This window comes from Dendrobates tinctorius, unplaced genomic scaffold (genome assembly GCF_039654945.1).
Source record: "Dendrobates tinctorius isolate UK_male_01 unplaced genomic scaffold, ASM3965494v1 ptg000005l, whole genome shotgun sequence".
Lineage (NCBI taxonomy): Eukaryota > Metazoa > Chordata > Amphibia > Anura > Dendrobatidae > Dendrobates > Dendrobates tinctorius.
Window position 1 is genome coordinate 22230148 of NW_027361673.1, and position 17117 is coordinate 22247264.

Below are 17117 nucleotides of genomic sequence, written 5' to 3' on the forward strand. Positions count from 1 at the left end.
AAACTTGAATCCCTGCCTTGCATCTTTGGTACCTGTTAGGCAGCCAGTAAGTATGCAGGATTGCCTGTGAGTCGCTGTAATGCTGTATCCATCTTAGTTGTGGCATTTCTGTGATTGGCAGGCCGTGTGACATCATCAGAGTTATAAAAGAACAGCTGCCACCTGGCTTGGCAAACTGACGCCATTGCACATCTTTATGACGCTTCCTATTGGTGGGTGACAGTGTTTGTCAAGACCTGTGTGCACAGTATAATGAATCTGAGGCCAATAGTATTGTTACTGTTGCTGAAGCTGAGCTGTCATACTAACATTCCTTCTAAGGGCTAATCGCTTGCAGCACATGCAATCTGCATCTAACCTAGAGAGTGAGAGAGAGTCGTAGGAGCAGGGAGAGTGAGAGAATCCAGTCTGTAGACAGAGATTAGACATGTGCAGTCCGTGGGCAAATACATAGCTGCAGTTTGTTTGTGGGTGAAAACATAATATGTTTTGATCCATCAAGTATTATGTGGTTTGAGATCCTTAGCACACACAAAAATTGTTGAAATATTTTCCTGGGCTACATTTCTCAGCCATACACTTTTCTATAGTGTGGAGTAAATTTCTGTGATCTCAGTGAACAAAAGCTTTTAAAAATTTTGTAAGTTTCATTTCTCACATGTACAGTGTTACGTGGCCTGTGAACATTTCTGTGATCTGTAAAATTGCTAAAAAGCTTTTTAGAAATTTTGTAGGCCTCCATTTCTCAGACATATAGTACGTGGTCTGTGAACATTTCTGTCATGGTTTGAACAGGGTTCTTGCCCTGCACTCACAGGGTTAAGTGTTCGTGGCCTCTTTCTGGATCTGGGAGGGGTATTTATACTCACTCTTTACCATGGTTCTCTGTCAGCTATACTGTTGTTCTGGTGTGTCTGACCCCTGGTGTGCGTGTATTCTGCGTTGCTTGTTTGATTCCCGTGTATGACCCGGCCTGTTCCCTCACTCTGTACTCCATCTCTCGCTTTGGTACTACTGTCTTCTCCGGTTCTGACCTCCTGGCTTGGCTATCGTTACTCCGTTACAGTTTGTCCCTATTGTACCGTCTATTGCCCGTTCTGGTTTTCTGACCTATTGCTACGTCCTGACTATCCTTTCTGTCTAAACCCCGTGGTACTGTATTGCTATCTGGTGCTTTGACCCTGGCTTCATCTGGTTTCTGTCTCTGTCTATGCCCCTTGGTAACATTGCCCCGTAGTTACCTTTCTAGGAGTTTCCCTGCAGCTCCTAGATCTGTGGAGCGTAGGCCACGCCCCCAGCAGTCATGTGCTTCAGGTCCTGATACTCTGAAGCACGCATCGTCACCGCTGCTGCCCTGCTCCACAGGTATCTGTGAGTACTGTCTTTGTACTCAGGACACCCGCACTGGCACAGTGAGCAAGTGCAGTGCGGTGTTCCTGACATTATAGCTGACCCTTTCAGTTTTTTTTTCCCCCTCTGAGAAAAAAAAAAGTGTGTTATCCTCATGGATCCCATGCAAGCCTTGGCTGATCAGGTCAAGCACCTGACCCAAATGTTCCACAAACTTAATGTGGAACAGCGCACGATGGCCCAGACCCAGCAACAGTTGGTGGATACGGTACAGGGGGCTGCCTCTACAGGGGATTCTTGTGCTGGGGATAGAGATGTGTCATTGGCATTCCCAGAATCTCCGGTCAAATTGCCAGACCTTTTCTCAGGGGATAAAAAGGAGTTCAGGTCTTTCAGAGAAGGATGCAAGCTTTTTTTTTTTCTCTGAGGCCCCGCTCTTCCGGGGATGAGTTCCAGAGGGTGGGGGTCATCATTTCCCTACTTCGGGGGGCTCCACAGGCATGGGCTTTCTCTCTCTCTTCCTCTGCTCCTGAACGCATGTCTGTGAATTTGTTCTTTGAGGCTCTGGGGCACATTTATGATGAGCCTGATAGAGTGCATCTGGCAGAGGATATGGTGATGAGTGTGACACAGGGAAGGAACTCTGCTGAATGGTTCTGCTCTGAGTTCAGACGCTGGGCAGCGGAGGTCTCCTGGGATGACTCTGCCCTCCGGGGTTTGTTCTGTAGAGGCCTGTCCGAACGTTTGAAAGATGCCCTAGCCCTTCATCCTCCACCGGATTCTTTGGAGGACGCTATGATCCAGGCTGTCCGCATGGACCGTAGGCTGCGGGCAAGAGGGGTCATGCTGCAGGAGACCCCTTTATTCTCCAATCTGAGAGACTCTGCATCTAGTCCTGAGCCCATGGAGGTTGGTGCCATGTCATTGGAGGAAAAAGAGAGGAGACACCGAAGAAACAACCAATTGTGCTTTTACTGTGGATCCGCTGGACATTGGAGAAGGAACTGTCCTTCTTGCCCTTCTTCAGTGAAGCCGTCAGGAAAACGACTGAGTCTGGGTAACAATCGAGGAGGTTGCCCAGACTCCCAGGTACCCTTTTACTCGCTTACTAAAATTCTGCTTCCGGTGGAACTGGAACTTACAGGCGGCCCGGTTGGGACTACCGCCTTTGTTGACTGTGGTTCTTCTATTAATCTGATCGATGCCAAAGTTGTGACTTTTCATAAGATAGGGACAGTCAGGTTAAAAGATCCTGTTAAAATTGTGGCAATTGATTCTTCTCCTATCACCCAGGAGGGAATTTGTTTCATGACTGATACCTTTTCTCTGAAAGTGGGTTCCACTCACGTGGAAAAATTAAGATGTTTTGTCATAAATAATCTGCCGGCTGGACTGATACTGGGTATGCCTTGGCTTCAACGTCACAATCCTACTATTGAATGGGTCACAGGGGAGATCATTCAGTGGGGTTGTATGGCTAATGGTCTATGTTGTAACTTGACAACCCTTGTCACCCCAGTAAAATCTATGTCAGTGTCGTCTGTTGATCTGGAAGGTATTTCGGAGTGCCTGAAAGATTTTCAAGACGTATTTTCTGAAAGTGAGGCTGAGGCGCTACCACCACATAGACCCTTTGATTGTGCCATTAATCTAGTCCCTGGAGCCAAGTTACCCAAGGCTCGCCTGTTCAATTTGTCCTGGCCTGAACGTCTAGCCATGAAGGAGTACATTACTGAGAGTCTCCGCAAAGGGCATATTAGGCCTTCTGTTTCACCTGTGGCAGCGGGCTTCTTTTTTGTTAAGAAAAAAGATGGTTGTTTGCGGCTGTGCCTCGACTTTCGGGAATTAAACAAAATTACTGTGAAAAATACATACCCTCTCCCCCTAATTCCTGATTTATGTAATCAACTCACCGGGGCCAAGTGGTTCTCTAAACTGGATTTACGTGGGGCATATAACCTTATAAGAGTCCGTGAAGGGGACGAATGGAAAACAGCATTCCTGACGACTGAAGGGCTGTTCGAAAACTTGGTTATGCCCTTTGGTCTCACCAACGCTCCTGCTGTTTTTCAGAATTCTATTAATGTAATTTTCTCTGATTTAATCGGTCGTTTTGTGGTTATCTATTTGGATGACATTCTGGTGTACTCGGTGGACAGTCAATCTCACTTGCACCATTTGCGGATGGTTCTCATGAGACTGAGGGAGAATCATTTGTATGCCAAGCTGGAAAAATGCTCATTTTTCATGCAAGAAGTATCCTTTCTGGGGTTGATTGTGTCAGGAGAGGGGTTCCGCATGGATCCTAAGAAAGTCCAGGCTGTTACGGAGTGGGTGCAACCTCATGACTTGAAAGGGTTGCAACGATTTTTGGGCTTTGCCAACTTTTATAGGAAATTTATTAAGGGCTTTTCGCAGGTGGTAAAGCCTCTAACGGACCTCACTCTCAAGGGAGCTGATGTAAAAAATTGGTCTGTAGCTGCAAAAAACTCTTTCATGACATTAAAAAAGTGCTTTTCTTCAGCCCCTGTATTGGTACAACCCGACCCGTCAAGACCTTTTGTCGTGGAGGTTGACGCCTCGGAAGTGGGGGTGGGGGCGGTTTTGTCTCAGGGCCCTCCTACCCTTACTAACCTGAGGCCTTGTGCCTTCTTCTCTAAAAAATTTTCCTCTGCTGAGAGAAATTACGATGTCGGCAATAGAGAGTTGTTGGCGGTAAAGTTGGCTTTTGAAGAATGGAGGCACTTCCTGGAGGGAACTGTTCATCCCATTACAGTCATCACTGATCACAAAAATTTGGCCTATATCGAGTCTGCCAAGAGATTGACCCCCAGACAGGCTCGGTGGGCGCTTTTTTTTTCTCGATTTCAGTTTACCATCACATTCCGCCCGGGATCTAAAAACATCAAGGCTGATGCCTTATCCCGAAGCTTTGATTCGGTGTCCCCTCCAGAACCTCCCTCCTCCATTCTTCAGCCAGGAGTAGTGGTGGCCGAAATCTCATCTGAGTTACAGAGAGGGATTTTGGAGGCCCAGGCTCGGGCTCCTGGTGGTAAACCCCCGGGTAAATTGTTTGTACCGGAACGTTTCCGTCTCGGACTTATGCAGGAATTTCATGATTCTGTGTTGAGTGCTCATCCTGGGATTGCAGCTACCCGGGGGGCAATTGCGAGGGATTTCTGGTGGCCCTCTATGGTAACAGATATTAAAAAGTTTGTGACTGCATGTGGGGTGTGCGCTCGTTCTAAAAGTTCTCAGGTCCGGCCGGCCGGGGAATTGGTGCCTTTGCCAATTCCGGATAGACCATGGGCAACTCAGTGATATGGGTGGTGGTGGATAGGTTTTCAAAACAAGCTCACTTTGTACCTCTCCCCGCGTTACCATCTGCTGAAACCCTGGCCCGCTTATTTATGCAGCATATAATTGGGTTACATGGAGTGCCTATGAATGTGGTGTCAGACAGAGGGGTACAGTTTGTAGCCAGGTTCTGGAGGGCTTTTTGTAAAAAGCTGGGGATTTCGTTGTCCTTCTCCTCTGCCTACCACCCAGAGTCTAATGGACAGACGGAGCGCACGAACCAATCGTTGGAGCAGATTCTGAGATGCTTGGTCTCTTCCAGGCAGGAGGACTGGTGTGAGGTATTGCCCATGGCAGAGTTTGCATTCAACGGTCGTGTGAGTCAGTCTACTGGGAAGTCTCCTTTTCAGGTCAACTATGGCTTTAACCCACATTTTGGAGAGTTTTCCCGTATGGATTCAGGTTGTCCTGGTGCTGAGGATGTGACACAACGTCTTAGAATTCTTTGGAGGGAGGTTCAGAGGAATATTTCCAAGGCCCAGGAAAACTATAAGCGGTTTGCTGACAGGAGGAGGGGGTCAAGTCCAGCATTTGCAGTAGGGGAGAAGGTGTGGCTATCCACCCGCAATATCAAGCTTAAGATACCTTCTAAAAAGCTGGACCCCAAGTTTATTGGCCCATACAAAGTTGTGGAGGTTGTTAACCCAGTAGCCTACCGACTGCAGCTGCCCACCTCCTTTAAAATTTCTAATGTCTTCCACAGGTCCCTGTTAAAGCCTGTGGGGACGGTGAGAGAGGATCCCTCATCAAATGCTCCGCCAGTGCTGGTAGAGGGGCAGCTGGAGTATGAAGTAGGGCGCATTGTTGACTCCCGGTGGGTGCGCCGGAGACTCCAGTATCTGATACACTGAAAGGTGTACTCTCTGGAGGATCGGTCATGGGTTCCGGCCAGTTCGGTGCATGCCGATCGTCTGGTGCGGGCTTTCCACGCCAGATACCCAGACAAGCCTGGGGGTCCAGTGGCCCCCCATTAAGAGGGGGGTACTGTCATGGTTTGAACAGGGTTCTTGCCCTGCACTCACAGGGTTAAGTGTTCGTGGCCTCTTTCTGGATCTGGGAGGGGTATTTATACTCACTCTTTACCATGGTTCTCTGTCAGCTATACTGTTGTTCTGGTGTGTCTGACCCCTGGTGTGCGTGTATTCTGCGTTGCTTGTTTGATTCCCGTGTATGACCCGGCCTGTTCCCTCACTCTGTACTCCGTCTCTCGCTTTGGTACTACTGTCTTCTCCGGTTCTGACCTCCTGGCTTGGCTATCGTTACTCCGTTACAGTTTGTCCCTATTGTACCGTCTATTGCCCGTTCTGGTTTTCTGACCTATTGCTACGTCCTGACTATCCTTTCTGTCTAAACCCCGTGGTACTGTATTGCTATCTGGTGCGTTGACCCTGGCTTCGTCTGGTTTCTGTCTCTGTCTATTCCCCTTGGTAACATTGCCCCGTAGTTACCTTTCTAGGAGTTTCCCTGCAGCTCCTAGATCTGTGGAGCGTAGGCCACGCCCCCAGCAGTCATGTGCTTCAGGTCCTGATACTCTGAAGCACGCATCGTCACCGCTGCTGCCCTGCTCCACAGGTATCTGTGAGTACTGTCTTTGTACTCAGGACACCCGCACTGGCACAGTGAGCAGGTGCAGTGCGGAGTTCCTGACAATTTCTGTGGTCTCTCAAACTAAGAAAAATACTGAAACATTTTTATGGATTGTCATCCATACACTTTTACTTTCTTTCATTTACATTACGGTGGAGTAAACTCACAATAACCTCGTTGATTGCTGCAAAAGACCAATTTTTTATTTTATTGAAAGTAAACTTCGTTTCAAGAGACCTAACAATTATAAAATGGATAAAGTGTTCTTTAAGCGATGGAAAAGTGGAAGTGCTGATGGACATGTGGCAGGTGTCACTACGCCTGTTGCTGGAGCACAAGAGACTTTGCATGGAGGCAAGGTACACCTTTCTGAAGTCAGAGCAGTGCAAACAGGTGCTTCCTGCAGGCATGGCATCATCACAGTCTTCCACATGGTCCAGTCTCACCAGCCTAAAGTCTGGAACGCTTAAACTTCACCCTGATCTTCCTTCCTCCTACCATGTTGAGTCCCAGGAGACAAGTGATCCCACACTAGGACACTCCAAGAAGCTCTTTACCACAACATTTATTGATTGTGGCCTCTCAACCTGCATTCAGTACAACATGCTGTTTAGTGATGCACAAAACTAAGAGTAGCCATGGATAAAAGAACACGTCTGTGGGGAATGGCAAATTTGGGATAAGAAGGAGGAGGATGATGATAAAACACTGTTGCTTGCAAGTCTTGTTGTTGTTTAGTCATGAAGTCAGGAAGACCATTGTTCCGTGGTGGAAGATGAGGTGGTTGATGACAAAGTCACCAACCAAACCTGGGACGTTGGCATGCAGAGCGCTGAGGGGAAGTGATCGTCAGCATCAAAACAGACAGGAAGAAGCAATGGGATGACCAGAGGAAGAAGGCAGGTAATTGTTTTGCACAGCACTGACACTCTTGAATTTATCCATCAAAGAGTTAGGTGTTCGCCATTCTGGGACTTTTTTAAATATAGTTCTGAGACAAACAAAATGCCCATTTTGAACCTGTGTCATACAAAGATCAGCAGGGGCCTGACAACTAAGAACTTAACAATCACTAACATGATCAGGCACATGTCATCTAAGCACCTGACTCGGTGGGCAGAACGCATGGGTACACGATTGGTGCCATCGGGTGACACCACTTCCACTTCCCCTGTGCTCTAGGCGCTTTCCAATCGCCTGTCCAAAACATATGCCTCATGCCCAAACGCTATCCTTGCAGATTCTGACTTACCATCTTCAGGGACTTCCAAATCCTTGTCTCAGGCCTTGGAACAAAACAGAAAGTTCACAGCCACCCACTCACAGGCTCAAATGCTAAACGGGCATATTTCCAGGTTGCTTGCCATGAAAATGTTGACATTTAGGCTGGTAGACACACAGGATTCCATTGACTCATGGTGGCAGCCGTCCTTCGGTACTAGGTCCCCAGCAGCCACTTTTTCTCCCGGTGTGGTTTCCCCACCTTGTACCATCTCATGTACAGGAAAATCATCCCTGTCCTAACCAACTCACTTACTGGTATTGTCCACTTAACAACCAACATGTGGACAAATCCTTGTGGGTAAGGACACTGCATTTCACTGACGGCACATTGGGTGAACATTGTGGAGGCTGGGACCGAGTCACACCCTGGTATGACGCATGTGCTCCTGACACTGAGGATTGCTGACCCTACTTCTGTCAGGATTTCCTCCACCCCCTATTGCTTGTCTTCATCCTCCATCTCCGATGTGGTATCTCAAAACACATAGTCTATATCAGCCGGAAACTGGAAGCTCTGCAGCACTGCCTCAGCAAAGTAGCAATAGGTTCTGCTGAAGCTAATTTTTCTAGGAGACAAACCGCTGTGCCTGATCAGCGATCTGTCAAATAACCCACTTTATGTATTAGTAACAAACAGACACAGCAGAGAGGAAATAAAAATAATAATAAATAGAACCCATGCACCAATATTCATATAATCAGATAATTGTGTTCAAGTCAAATAGTGCATACATTTAATTTTTAAAGACACATCCTCCTGATGTGTCATGAATAGTGTTGAGCATTCCGATACAGCAAGTATCGGGTATCGGCCGATACTTGCTGTATCGGAATTCCGATACAGACTTCCGATATTTTTTCAATATCGGAAGTCGGCATCGGAATCGGAAGTTCAAAGTTGATTGACAGCCTGACGTCATCATGATGCGCGGTGTGTGCGCATCATGATGCGCCGTCATTTCGGGCCTTCCGGGGGTCTCTGCCGGCCTGCCGGGGGGCTGTGTGGACTGCCCGGGGTCTGTACCGGCCTGCCGGGGGGCTGTGCCGGCCTGCCGGTGGTCTGTGCACCCTGTGGGGGTCTGTACCGGCCTGCCGGGGGGCTGTGCCGGCCTGCCGGTGGTCTGTGCACCCTGTGGGGGTCTGTACCGGCCTGCCGGGGGGCTGTGCCGGCCTGCCGGGGGGCTGTGCTGATGTCCGGGGGTCTGTGCAAGTATCGTCCGATGGGACTATAAGTCCCATCTGGCGATGCCTGCTACCATGACAGTGATTGACACATTAGCCAATGATGGGACAGTAGTAGTCCCATCATCCGGCTAATGTGTTAAATGTTAAAAAAAAAAAATAAAATAAAAATACTACATACATACTACATACATACTACATGCATGCTACATACATACTACATGCTACATACATACATACTACATATATACTACATGCATGCTACATACATACTGCATGCTACATACATACTACATGCATACCACATATATACTACATACATACTACATGCATGCTACATACATACTACATACATACTACATGCATGCTACATACATAACATATATACTACATGCATGCTACATACATACTACATGCTACATACATACTACATACATGCTACATACATACTACATACATACTACATATATACTACATGCTACATACATACTACATGCTACATACATACTACATATATACTACATACATACTACATACATGCTACATACATACTACATGCATGCTACATACATACTACATGCATGCTACATACATACTACATACATACTACATATATACTACATGCATGCTACATACATACTGCATGCTACATACATACTACATACATACCACATATATACTACATACATACTACATGCATACTACATACATACTACATGCATGCTACATACATAACACATATACTACATGCATGCTACATACATACTACATGCTACATACATACTACATACATACTACATACATACTACATGCATGCTACATACATACTACATGCTACATATATACTACATATATACTACATATATACTACATGCATGCTACATACATACTACATGCTACATACATACCACATACATACTACATATATACTACATGCATGCTACATACATACTGCATGCTACATGCATGCTACATACATACTACATACATACTACATGCTACATACATACCACATATATACTACATACATACTACATACAATACATTCATACAATACATACATAGACATACAGTACATATAACATAGAGTAACATACTTACCAATACTTGTCACATTGTTCCCCGAAGCCATTGTCTTTTAAAGGAATAAATATTAACATAACAAACCACAAAAATACTCACCCACGATCCGAAGCAGTCCACGAGTGTGTCCCACGACGATCTTGGGTAGAGAACTGCAGCATCAGCTGATGCCGCCGTTCTCTACGGGCTGCAGGAATCCAATGACGGAAGGTAGGTATCCTTCCGCACTGTATTCCTCCGCCACTTTAAAAAAAAAAAAAGTCCCTAGTCTCACTTTATGCCATTGCTGTGTGGGAATTTCCCACGCAGCAATGGCATAAAGTGAGACTAGGGACTTTTTTTTTTTTTAAGTGGCGGAGGAATACAGTGCGGAAGGATACCTACCTTCCGTCATTGGATTCCTGCAGCCCGTAGAGAACGGCGGCATCAGCTGATGCTGCAGTTCTCTACCCAAGATCGTCGTGGGACACACTCGTGGACTGCTTCGGATCGTGGGTGAGTATTTTTGTGGTTTGTTATGTTAATATTTATTCCTTTAAAAGACAATGGCTTCGGGGAACAATGTGACAAGTATTGGTAAGTATGTTACTCTATGTTATATGTACTGTATGTCTATGTATGTATTGTATGAATGTATTGTATGTAGTATGTATGTAGTATATATGTGGTATGTATGTAGCATGTATGTAGTATGTATGTAGCATGCATGTAGCATGCAGTATGTATGTAGCATGCATGTAGTATATATGTAGTATGTATGTGGTATGTATGTAGCATGTAGTATGTATGTAGCATGCATGTAGTATATATGTAGTATGTATGTAGCATGTAGTATGTATGTAGCATGCATGTAGTATGTATGTAGTATGTATGTAGTATGTATGTGGTATGTATGTAGCATGTAGTATGTATGTAGCATGCATGTAGTATATGTGTTATGTATGTAGCATGCATGTAGTATGTATGTAGTATGCATGTAGTATGTATGTAGTATATATGTGGTATGTATGTAGTATGTATGTAGCATGCAGTATGTATGTAGCATGCATGTAGTATATATGTAGTATGTATGTAGTATGTATGTAGCATGCATGTAGTATGTATGTAGCATGTATGTAGTATGTATGTAGTATATATGTAGTATGTATGTAGCATGTAGTATGTATGTAGCATGTAGTATATATGTAGTATGTATGTAGTATGTATGTAGCATGTATGTAGTATGTATGTAGCATGCATGTAGTATATATGTTATGTATGTAGCATGCATGTAGTATGTATGTAGTATGTATGTAGCATGCATGTAGTATGTATGTAGTATGTATGTAGCATGCATGTAGTATATATGTAGCATGTAGTATATATGTAGCATGTAGTATGTATGTAGCATGCATGTAGTATATATGTAGTATGTATGTAGCATGTAGTATGTATGTAGTATGTATGTAGTATGTATGTGGTATGTATGTAGCATGTAGCATGCATGTAGTATGTATGTAGTATATATGTAGTATGTATGTAGCATGCATGTAGTATATATGTAGTATGTATGTAGCATGCAGTATATATGTAGCATATATGTAGTATGTATGTAGCATGTAGTATATATGTAGTATGCATGTTGCATGCATGTAGTATATATGTAGTATGCATGTTGCATGCATGTAGTATATATGTAGTATGTATGTTGCATGTAGTATATATGTAGTATGAATGTAGCATGTATGTAGTATGAATGTAGCATGTATGTAGCATGTAATTTTTTTTTTTTTTTTTTTTTTACATTCAACACATTAGCCGGATGATGGGACTACTACTGTCCCATCATTGGCTAATGTGTCAATCACTGTCATGGTAGCAGGCATCGCCCGATGGGACTTGTAGTCCCATCGGACGATGCCTGCACAGACCCCCGAAGCCTGCACAGCCCCACGGCAGGCCGGCACAGACCACCGGAGCCTGCACAGACCACCGGCAGGCCGGCACAGCCCCCCGGCAGGCCGGCACAGCCCACCGGAGCCTGCACAGCCCCCCGGCAGGCCGGCACAGCCCACCGGACCCTGCACAGCCCCCCCGGCAGGCCGGCACAGCCCCCCGGCAGGCCGGCACAGACCACCGGAGCCTGCACAGACCCCCTGGCAGGCCGGCACAGCCCCCCGAAAGGCCCGTACAGACCCCAGAGAGGCTGTACAAGGGAAAAACAGGGTTTTTCTTATTCCGATACCGCAAGTCCCATAGACTTGAATGGGACTTCCGGTATCGGAATCGGCGATACCGATACTTTTTTTTAAGATCGGCCGATCCATTCAGATCCGATACTTTGAAGTATCGGACGGTATCGCTCAACTCTAGTCATGAAGATTGAGTGGAACCCATTCGATTATTTAGTATGAACAAACCACTATGTTGGACAAATCTGTTATAAAGATGGGAAGACTAAATATATATAAAAACAGCCTTTAATAAATCGGATTTGGCAATCGTAAACAATGTGCAAGAAAAAAGTGCCTAAGGCATACCAATAGTTAATACAGAATCACAACATACATATATAAAGATAATTCCTGAGATCTGTCAAAAAATATTTTTAAAAAGACATTGTGCAACAATATAGTACATATGTATAATTCATATCTTCATCCCGCAAGTATAAGTATATATATATATATATATATAGATTAACACATATCATAAAAAGTGATATTGTAAATATTTGTAAATTATTCTACTAAAATATATCACAAAAAGTGATTCCAACCCTCATGTAAATAGTAATGTATGTGTGTAAATACATATCCATGATATGCCATAATAATCATATCACATGTAACCATATAGCTATAAGAAACGGTGTGTGACCATTCAGTGATATGTGAGCCGATAAAACCATGTGTTACATACCAGCGGTATAATGACAGCCTCGTGCGGTAATGCCAGGCACTCCCCGACGCGAGTTTCGGAACCAGCGTCCTTCGTCCCAGCCAAGAATAAGGGTCATGTGGAGGTCGTAAATTGAGAGCCTTGCTTCAGCATTCACGCATGAGAACTATGAGATGGCTTTATAGATTTTGCAATTACATCTGTGACATAAACATGTTAAGAACTCTGCAATAGCTGTATACATTTATGATATTAAAGCTCCAGAGCAGAGAACAAAAGCATCACAGTGCACTACCAGTAATGCAATCGGGTCCAGCACACAGATTCTCCAATGTTTCTACTCTACTCTTGCTCCTCAACTCTAATAGCAGGAAGGCATGATGCAACTGCAAGCTGTGCTTCACTCTGTGGCGGTTTGTTTTTCCCCTGTATGATGTAGACATGTTTTGATTTGGCCAACATCATAGATGAGATAAACCAAACACCCGCAAAGAAGTTGCTAAATTCCCAGTTGGTGAAAGGAAAATTTTAGTCTTTGATGTTAGAGGACATAATTTTGGAACAGAGGTTTACAGAACAGAAAGAAAAATCTGTTCTTGAAAATAATACAGTAAAAGATCCTTTTAGTGTACATCCAGAGGGTTTTTCAGACATGTACTTTAATGTTCCCGCAAATCCCCATTTTAAAAACAGAGGCTTAAAAGGTTTGTTCAGTTCTAATTGATAACTCTCAGTCACTTTGTGCTACTGCAGACTTATAATTCCCTCCAGCACACGCAGTGTGCGTTGAGGGGATTAGCCAGTTTCTGACCCAGAATCAGAGGTTATGTATGTGTTATACATACTCCCAGCAAAGGCCTGTCCAGTGAGTGTAGTCTCGCTTCATATACTAGTACTGAGCAGGGCCGAGCCCCTACTGGTGAATCGTCTGTGCACTGGGCATGGCCTACTAGGGGGCACTACCTCATTCCATACAAGTGTATGGAGTGAGTCTACTCCCACTGGCCGAGAGTATGCATAACTCAAAAAGACCCTCTGGTCCCGTGTCTGAGGCTGGTTTCACATTAGCGCATTTTACATGCAGCGCACGCCCCCTGCCCGCTCCCTGCCCGCCCCATCCGGTCATCGCCACCTACTATCGCACATGGCTGCATGCGATCTGCGCACCCTATCTTTCGCATAGGGTGTGCAGACCATGTGCTGGCCGTGGGCTAGTAGGATTTTTGCGTGCGCTGCGCACTTTTGAAGGTGCGCCGGTGTGCGCTGAACGCACCATGTTGCATTTTGGCGCACTCAGCGCACCTTCAAAAGTGCGCAGCGCACGCAAAATTCCTACTAGCGCACGGCCAGTGCACGGTCTGCGCACCCTGTGCTAAAGATAGGGTGTGCAGATCGCATGCAGCCGTGTGCGATAGTATGAGGTGATGACCGGATGGGGCAGGCAGGGAGCAGGCAGGGGGTGGGGCTTAGCGGCACCGTGCACTACATGTAAAATGCGCTAATGTGAAACCAGCCTGAGAATGGCGAATCCATGCAGTGCACAGTGTGTGCGTTGAGGGGACTCATAGTTCCCAAGTCACACAGAGTGACTGCAGACTTATCAATTTGAACCGGACAACCCCTTTCAAATCTGTTATTTTGGTCCCTGTTTGGCTGATATGCATCTGCATACAATTTGTTAAACAGTAAGAAAGTTCAGCAGATTGTGCTTTCCTGTACAGAGAGCTATGAAAAAATATACCATGCGGAATGCTAATTTAAAAAAAGATAGATACAATTGCATATACCACTTGAATATAATGCATCCAACAGTGGCCATAAATGCAGTGCCAAATAGCTAAAAGGGGTAGTCCCATGATAAAGGTTCATTTTAATTAATAGATTTTTAAATAATAATAATTTCCACAATTGGATGTGATTAAAAAATGTTACTGTGCTGAGATAATCTGAAAAATGTGCCCCTTCTGTGTACTGTGTAATAGTTGCTTCGTACCATACACGGAACATGGTCTGATCATAACACATCTCCTGTGGTATACAGACATTACTGCACGGGATTGCAAATAATTATTTCTTTGAGATAAAGCATTTTTTAGAAACAGACAGGGAAATGCTTTATCTCACAAAATCAGTTGTGATCCCCTGCTATCCTGTCTGTATACTCTCTTTTGCTTCCTTTCCTGTCCAGGTGCTATGGTATGAATAGATCATGTCCCTGCACAGCCATTACACAGTACAAAGAAGAGGCACATTTATCAGATTATCTCAGCACAGCAGCATATTTTTTAAACACATCCAGTAGAGAAAATTATTATTATTATTCCAAGATGCATTGATTAAAAGCAACTTTAAAATTAACTTTGTGCAGGACAAAACCCCTTCAAGAAATATTTTTGAAAGCCATGAATGAATTTCCCTGAATTCTAAAAATTTAAACTAAAACTCAATCTTACCCAATGTAGTTAAAAAATAAAATCATCCGTCTCATGTTCTGTACACCAATCCCTTTATTCCAAGATAAAGAGCTAGAAGTTACTTACAATCAAGCAATCTTGCTTCAGCTTTATGTTATTTTATCTGCTTCTTCGGAACCTTGTTATAAAATATTTATTGTTTCAAAATATTAGCCACAATTTTTTTTTCTTTTCTATCATCTGACACAAACAAGTTCTCTTTTGCGCTTAACACATACTGTACTGTAAATCCACTCAAAGTAAAGTCTTCTAACCATCTGTTTTTAGCCTCAAAATGACATGCTAATTGTATTTCAATCCTTTGCTTTTACCGCAAAAAGCTTTCCCTGGCAATCTGTTACTGTCCTTTCATCACTAATGGATCTTACCTTCATTGCCAGTTTAAGTACATATTTTAAAAATATAATATTCTGCATCTTATGGCATAAACTAACTGAGGGCATAATAGGACAGTAACAAACCATAGGGCATTTTAGCAGAGAAAAGCTAGCAAATCTAGTAGAAAAGAGAGAGGAAAGGCCACATGATACTTTTAAGAGGACATCTCTCACAAAGACTTTTAGAGCACTGACCTAATTTTTCTCTAAAGGGGGCTTTACACATAGCAATATCGCTAGCGATATTGCTAAAGCGTCAGCGATTTTGTGATAGCGATATTGCTAAAGCATCAGCGATTTTGTGACGCAGCAGCGATATCGCTAGCGATATCGCTACATGTGATACTTACCTCCGACCGGCTCCCCTGCTCCCCTGCTAGCTATCGCTGATTGTGCAAGATCATCCACGTCCATTTCTCATCGTCGGCTTCCTGCTGGCGCCGACGAGCGAGCTATGGACGCGGGCGGAAGACGGTGGTCATCGCTTCGTCTGAAAGGTAAGTACGACCGCCGAGCATCGCTACATCGCTGGTGAGATCTGCCTGTGTGGCAGCTCACTAGTGACCATTTAGCGATGCACCAGCGATCCTGACCGGGTCGTATCGTGGTTGGGATCGCTGGTGCATCGCTAAATGTAAAGGGGCCTTAAGTGTACCCTTCAACTTTAGAACACCAGAAAGCAACTGGTGGAAAGAAAAGCAGATCTTTTGAAAAGTGATGAAAATAAATTTGCATATATTTCAAGAGTGGAAAGCTTGCTATTAGAGATGTGAGAATAAGTTTGGAAAATGATTGCCAAACATAAATTTGGCATGAATATGGCACAATTGGATTCATGATCGGAAACACAAGCAAATTTTGATAAAATCAGGAAAAAAAGGTAAATTCGGTAAAAGTGCGGGAAAATATTTGTGTTGCTGGAGCGCCCCATCAGGGCCTAGCAGGGTACTCGGTACCGGGCCCGTTGATCTCAATGGGAGTTGCCACGGAAGCTGTGACCCGGTCCATGGCCCTGGGGCTCCATGGCAAAAGGGGGATGAATGAACAATGAAATAAAGTTTATGAATAGTTCGTGATGCCACCTGTGGTGTTCGGCAAGTGAGGTGTTAGGCCGACGCTGCATGCAGATCCTCTGGGACTGGTGGTGGTTTGCAGCCAAGATGGTGAAGCTCCCCACAGGTGGAGCTGTAGTCCCAGGGCAGTGTAGATGTAGCAATGGAGGAGAGGCACAGGTGGTGTAGAGGCAGGTGCCCAGATGTAGTAGTGCGGGGTGTAGTGGTGCGGGAATAAGTGGAGGACACCAGGGCATGTAGTTCCGAAGCTTTACTCACAGTCTGCAGTTCACACAGATGCCTGCCTCCATCCTGTGTCCTCCAGGTCCTGGGCTCAGTCAACCTCCAGGCAAGATAGGATGCTCCCTTCCAACACTCCGCCAACATGTGCTTTTCTGAATGTCTCCTCTTATAGCACCTTTAAGTGTGAAGTACTCCTAGTACTGAGTTACACTGGAGTGCCTCCTGACAGATGTTCCCAAGAACTCTAC